This window comes from Schistocerca serialis, chromosome 4 (assembly GCF_023864345.2).
Source record: "Schistocerca serialis cubense isolate TAMUIC-IGC-003099 chromosome 4, iqSchSeri2.2, whole genome shotgun sequence".
Taxonomy (NCBI): domain Eukaryota; kingdom Metazoa; phylum Arthropoda; class Insecta; order Orthoptera; family Acrididae; genus Schistocerca; species Schistocerca serialis.
The window spans coordinates 622,819,883-622,827,558 of NC_064641.1; positions in this window are offsets into that span (position 1 = coordinate 622,819,883).

Here is a 7,676-nt window from a genome sequence, read left to right on the forward strand (position 1 = left end):
AAGGACCAATATGCCATGACAGAGCTCCCTACGCATACGTGAGGCATCTTTTCCTTTATTCGAGATAATATTTTCGGTTACTATGTTTGTATATTAATAAAATGTATGATGCAATAGCTGCATATTTCACTGCCTGGGATGTATTTTAAAGTATATTTTAAGAATAATTTAATCTTGTCTACTTTCTAAAATTGTTTCCTTATACTGCACAATCGAGTGTTTAATTAACTAATCCCAGGTGCTGACTAACCCTTCTCTTCCTCCGTTGCTGGTTTTCCTTACTCTTCTTCCCTCATATTTTCGTTATAATATCTTTCCATTTACATACGTTTTACGCCCACTTAAATTTTAACAAATTTCTGTCTGTCATTATTTTATCCGTTACTGTTACCTTATTCTTCCGCTTTTCGATGGTCCACGTTTCACGCCAACAAACTTATTTGCTCTAGAGCTGAAAAACTGCGATTCAACACGTAATTCCAGTAGAGTTTGTCTACTGAAAACAGTTTCGCTCTCGAGCGCCAATCTGTTATTGATGTTAATTTTACCATGGTTTGGAACCACACTAATGTAGTACTTTTCAGATGGAAGTTCCAACATTTGACTGAATGGATGGTTTATTCTACTGTACTATTATGATTTCGGCCTTTGGCCATTTTCAAGCACAACAATGTTGGTCTGATCAGATTTGTAAAAACGAAGTCATCCTTGAAATCATAAATTCTGACTATTACTTCCTTTGTATCACTCTGGTTACGCCCAAAATTGTGGTACTTGAAAATTGCCAAAGGCCGAAATCATGATAATACAGTAGAATAAACGATCTGTAGAGACAAATGGCGAAATTTTCATTTTAGAAGAAGTATGGCGACCCTGCCAGGATTTTTTTAACATTCTGCGTGGTGTCTGTTTGTTATATATCTTGTCTCCCTACCACTTTCGGTGTTCGTCAGGGGGCGGCGGACAGCACAGCTCCGCTCACCTCACCGTCTCGGAAGCAACTCTCGTTCTAACTTCTCCTTACTACAATTTACCGAAGTTGGTTTAAAAAAAACTATCTGGCTGTGTTTTCATCTGACCAATCAGGGTCTCAATGTTAACCTTAAGCTCCACCTACAAAAATTCTGTCTATCCAATGAGAAACGTTATACTTTTCGTGGTGGGGCAATGTTTTTAAAGTTTGCAACGTAACAGAGACGCGAAAAAGTCTCACGCTAAAACTTGCAGCTGGTGTGGTCCTTTTAGCGTTATCGTAAGGTCTATACTGTTCTTCTGGAGGGCTCTATCTTTTAACATGGGCTGGGGAGTGGTCCTGATGTAACAGAGACGCGAAAAAGTCTCACTCTAAAACTTGCGGGTGGTGTGAGGTCCTAGCGGTTAGCTGGCGACGTGGGTGTCCGTCCCTTATCGTAGGGCCTTCCAGCTTAACACGGTTCTCCTCTCGGCTTCTGTTCTCGTTTCTCCCCTCGGAACTGCGTCTATCTCACGGTGGGAAGGTATGACATGCATTTAGGCATTCTTGTGTTAATCAGTGGTATTCCATTTGCTCACTCGTCACTCGTACTACTTTGGTTAATTTAATGTCACGATTTATTCCGAGCTATGTGACATACTACTGGATTTGCTTATCATTCAGGGTTTTCATGGAAGGTGTTGGATTTGCCTGACACCTTACAAGTACTGTTGATGTCTTCCTTGTATTGATCATTTTGTGTACTTTCATTCCTGAGATAGGAAGATTCTTCACTTATTTTACTAATATAGTCTGTTTAATAAGAAGTACTTTCCTTTTAACGGCCGTTCGTGACTTTTATTTATATTTTGTTAATTCCTTACAACACTCCTGCCGCAACAACTACATAGACACAGCGGGTTACGGCTTGTACACCGTCTGACCAAAAGTATCTGGACACCCCTATTTTACTGCACAATTGACCACTAGAAGTCGTGAGAGGCGGACTCGCAAGGATGAATGGAAGCAGGGAATATTGTGTTGTTAGTAGGGAAGCAGTAACAGCAAGATGGATCACTCAGGCGAACTCAGTGATTAGTCGTTAGATAACACCTGAGTAACAAATCCTTTAGGGCATTTCATGCTAAAGCTGCCCAAAACGACTGCTAGTCATCTCATCGTGAAAATGTAAATATTAAAGGGAAATGCAAATGAACAACCGCAGTTAAACCAAGTCGATTCAGACTTTCTTACTGACGGACAGGGACCATCGAACGTTGTGTAGGGTGATTTTAAAAGATTTGCATGAAATCAAGGGAAAGAATCAGTCTAGGGGTCCAGAGTGGTACCGCCAGTGCAACTAGAATCGGGACTGGGCCTAGTGAGTTAAAGACAATGGGGTACAATGGTCGAACAGCCCATCATAAGCCTCAAATTTCGTAGCAAATATTCATCGACACTTGAGATGGCGTTAAGAGTGAGCCACTGGACTGTGAATGATTGGAAACATGTTATCTGCAGCAATGAATCACAGTACATCCTGGCGTCCGATGGAAGGATCTGGGATTGGGGAATACATGAATAAAGTTTCCTGCTATCGCGTGAAAAACTCCACCGCGCGGATTGGCCGCGCGGTTAGATGCGCAATGTTAGGAATTGCGCGGCCTTCCCGTCGGAGATTCGAGACCTCCCTGGGCATGGGTGTGTGTGTTGTCCTTAGCGTAAGTTATGTGTAAGCCTAGGGACCGATGACCTCAGCAGTTTGGCCCATTGCGAATTCACACACATTTGAAAATTTTCGGGTTTGGTCCTCTTTTTGCGCTTCAGAAAACACTAAATGCGGAAAGATACGAACGCATTTTACAACATTCTTTACTGCATACAGTAGACGAACATTTAGGAAACGATGACTGCTTCAGTCAGCATGACAATGCACGCTGTCATAAGGCAGAATATTTGAGGCAATGGTTTATGGACAACAATATTCCTGAAATGGACTGGCCTGCACAGGGTCCCGAGTTGAAGCCAACGGAACACTTTTCGGATGAATCAGAACGTCCACTTTGCCCCAGCCCTCAGTTTCAAACATCACTACCCTCCCTGCTTTCAGCTCTGGAGGAAAAATGGACCGCCATTCTTCCACAGACATTCAGATACCTCACTGAAAGTGTTCCTAGCAGGGTTAAAACGGCCACAAAGGCGATGGGTGGACACATCCTCTACTAGTATCTACTAATAGGTGGCCCTATACTTTTCATCAGATAATATATGTCAATCGTGCTTCCCACTGTCAGGAGAACGGCACGCGCAAGATTTTTAAGTAATGAAAACTGTGGCTATCCATATGAGTGCCAAAAGAAATCCGCTAAATTTCGGGTACACACAAATGTAAAGGCTTTCAATTCAATGAAGTACCTAGGGACTACTGACACATGACGCAGTTGGCGCCAGTTGTTTCTTTGTATTCATTTAAGATCTCTGCGATCGACTCTGTATCGCGTGGCCGCGGTGTTCCTCTTTGGTCGCTTTTCGGCTACTTCCGCCAACGAGGCTGTGGGGAGAGGCTGACTTTTGGTCGGTTGGTTGGCGCTCCGGTGTGCAGTCTGGTTGCCGGCGGTCGCTCTGTTCTTTCTCTCACGTGGGCAGTGGGGCTGCATATGGTGCGGCTTTGGAATGTATCAGCCTGCGACTGGATACACTGCAGAATCAGACGGCGGGAATTATTCAGGTTTTTGAAGTACTGCTGTATATATGTATATTGAATTTCGTGCTGTTTGCAGTTAACGGTTCTTTGAATGTTTGGATGCCCATGTTATCTGTTTCGTATTGATCACTGGTGCACAACTTATTGAACAGTGGTTACCTGTGTGAATGAGGTTTGTCTGTTTTGAACGCACTTGAGATACGGGCAAGGAGTGTATATCTAAGTGTATGTCTTTGCACTCCGAAATAACCACAGGTTCAATTTTCTGGCTGTCTGCCGGTATTTAGGTAATGTTTTCAGAGGTAAACAAGCAGGGGGCTTAACGATGAAAAATTTATTGTATGCTAGAGTCCTGTAATACTGTAATTATTGAATGTATGTTTATAGAATATATATAATACAGTTAATCGGCTCTGCTTTTTAGTTAAGTTATGACTGCGTGATTTAGCACTATGAGCAAATTCTTATATATTTGAGTATATTATCACTTCATGCTTTGGCAGTGATAAGCCTGTCTGCACATAGGCGTATTATTAATCACAAAGTAGTGCATATTTAAATGGCTTGTGGGTCCCTTGTGGCCGTATTTCCGTTTGGAAATTTTTCTAATGTCTTAAGGATTGTGTTACTCTGGATATTTCCCAGTTGCTGTGTGGTTTTATGTTGTTGTTTCAGTGGTACAATCAGCGGTGCCCGTCGTCGCAAAACAAGCTGGTCGTTTAACTTGGGGACGACGCATTGGTGGCGGCCAGTTTGAAATTCTGTCGCTGTGTTTAATCATTAGACTCCAGTTCTCCGGCGATTTTGAGTATTTTATCATTTGTTCCTGGTGACGCCGAGCCATCCATATCTCCTTCGCCGTTCCTTTCAGCTTTCATTCAGGCTCGATCTGAGTTGTAGTTTCGGCGCACCTCTGATGTGCCACTACTTGCCACAGAAATTTTGTAATACCTGAAAGATGCCTTTCATTATACTGAGCTTTTTAATATCTTATTCAGAAAGAGAAACTGTGAGTTTTTTGTGATGTTAATCTTAAAAGGTGTTCTGCTTCTGTGGAAATTTTTGTCAGTAAACCATTTATTGTTAGTATGGTTCTTAAGATTTATGTAAAGAGGGTTTTAAAATTATTGTTGGGCGTGGGCTTTGACACCCGTTGGCATTTTGTTTGTTTAGTAATGTTTCAAATTATAGGGCAATTACGTATATTATTCTGGGGTAATAGCAATTTGCTGTTGTCATGCAACAGTTAAATCTGTTGGAAATTAGAAGCCAGAATTTGTTTGACTGGTAATTATTGCCTTGTCCTTATTGAGTTGAAGTATCCTTTAGCGTGTGTCCGACGTCGCAATTACAGTTATGAACTACTTAAAATGGGACGGTCACTTAGATAATGTTGTGGGGGAAGCGAACAAAAGGCTGCGTTTTATTGGCAGAACATTTAGAATATGCAACAGTCTGCTAAAGCTATTTTCTACAATAGGCTTGTCCATTCTCTTACGCTGGCATGGGAAAGCACTGACTAAGGACATCGAAAAATTTCAAAGAATGGGAGCTCGTTTTGTGTCATTGCGAAACGGGGGACAGAGAGTCACGGACACGATATGCGAGTTGGGATGCCAATTAATAAAACAAAGCCCTTTTTATTGCTTCGAGATCTTTCCAGGAAATTTTGATCACCAACTTTCTCCTCCGCACGAGGAAATATTTTGTCAACCACCTACATCTCTTGAAGGTGGCTCGATGAAGACTTTGCCAGGCACTTAGCTGTGAATTTCAGTGCGCAGGAACAGATCCTGGTCAAGTGTCATATTCATCACTGTGGTAGTCATACCATGCATACACAGCATGAAACATGTTGCATGTTGTAACTCACTTAAAATACATAAATTTCCTTCTGGGCGTACTGCCACCTCATCTCATAACATACTTAAAATGCTAAAGTAATAAAATACTTGACGTTTCGTCCGTGTTTCCTCATAGTGGAGACTAGTTTAGATGAGGAACAGGTGCTTCAATAGATCGGGTTTATAACAGTGTCATAAGAACGCCTGTGTGCAACTTCTTGCATTTTATTGGCCATAAATACCACTGGTTGGGGTTAAGAAAAAGGGATGGGGTGTATTGCTGGCCATTCATGGATTAGTCGGCATTCTGGTGTCCGATAAGCCATTGTGAATCGGTGACATGAGCGCAGGATTACGCTGGCCTGCTGTCAGCTGCCCAGTTGTGTGTACGCTGTGTGTTTAGCAGGTCGCGGCTGTGTCCGGTGAGGAAGACGTCCTGCGATCACACTCTGCCCATCGTACTGGGATTGCCGGCAGTCAGTTCCCGTACGCCCATCCACAGCCGTCTCGCAAGTACTCGGGTTTCCTGAAACCTTACTGGCTCGGTCTGTGGTTTAACCACTGGTATATGCAGTTTGCTCCAAGACTCTGAAGGGGCAACTTCAACGCGCTCAGACGGTGTAAACACTTTCTTCTCGACCACTGATCGCGAAGTGGAAACAGTGGCAATTTGATGTTGGCACCTGCCATATTTGCATAGGCTCTGCCAAATCGTTCAAACTCTTGCTACTCTGCGATCAAAACCATGAACGGTGGTGGTTGATGCCCCACTGCTCGGAATGAATACTGACACTTTTCATGCGCCCATCAGTGAAGTGATTAGCGAAGGAATCATCGGGTCTCACAACGCAGACACATCTCATCATGTTCTATTCGTCGATGCAAGTGCAGCAAGAGACTTGCAGCCCTTGGAGAAACGACGAGACCTCACGAAGGATGAAGGACACGACGACCAACGAGATAAAATAGAGAACGTGTTACGTGTCGACGCCAAGCAGAAAGCAACCATCACCCAGCAAACTGTACGTACTTGCACTGCTGAATTAAACGAAACTACTGATAAGAGCCTTTCATCTTATTTGTTGAAAGTAGAAACGGAGGCAGGCTCCAACCTATGGTGCTAGGCAGACTTAATAGACGGAACTATGAGTCGTTATTCAAGAACACAATCAATATTACGGCGTCAGGGATAAACCGTCTGAAAATCGAGACAGTATCAGGATTAACTGTAGATGCCTTGGTTCACCACTTTGTCTTATGAAATTCAAATTTGGAGACCGATACTCCAAACTTCTTTACTACTAGATAAGGCACCATCAATAGTGTTGAAACCTCACTTACAGGACGAAATGCTAACGGAACTGACGTTTCGCTGCTTAGCTACTACCATTAGGTGACTTAGTAAAACTGTAAACTTGAATCGGGAAAAGGTAACAAAGCCGTCATCAGTTTGTGGAGTGACATTTAGATCAAAGCGGCTTCAACAGATTGTTTATATTCCTGGGATTTTCTTCCCAGCGGAGGTGTATGCACCATCTGTCTTACAATGCTATAATTGTCTGATATTTGTGTTAGCGAACACAGCAGAAGAAGCGCCAGATGTGCGTACTGCACAGATCCATACAGAAGTGAAGCATATTGGAGGACCAATCAGCGAATCTGTATTCAATTGTGCCGGAGGTCATAATGCCCTACCTATAAATTGCCCAAATATCTTTAATACAAAGAAATTAACATAATTATATCTGTCAATATTACCTTCCGAAAATCAGCAAATGTGTTCGAAAACAGGCCTTGCGCCACTACAGCTACCTCTTCCCCAAACATTACGAGACTGGGTACAGAATTCTTCCCCCTCACAACTCAACCATGCTGGGTGATGGTTGCTTTCTGCGTGGCGTCGACACGCAACACATTCTCCATTTTACCTCGTTGGTCGTCGTGTCCTTCTTTCGTGAGATCTCTTTGTCGGTTCTCCGAGGGCTGCAAGTCTTTTGCTGCACTTGGATCGACGAATAGAACATGATGAGATGCGTCGGCGTTGTGAGACCCGATGATTCCTTCGCTAATCACTTCACTGATGGGAGCATGAAGTGACAACTCAAGGCAACTATCAACACCGCCACCCAGATACGCAACAACCAAACCAAGCCATGACGACATTGTCACAGATGTC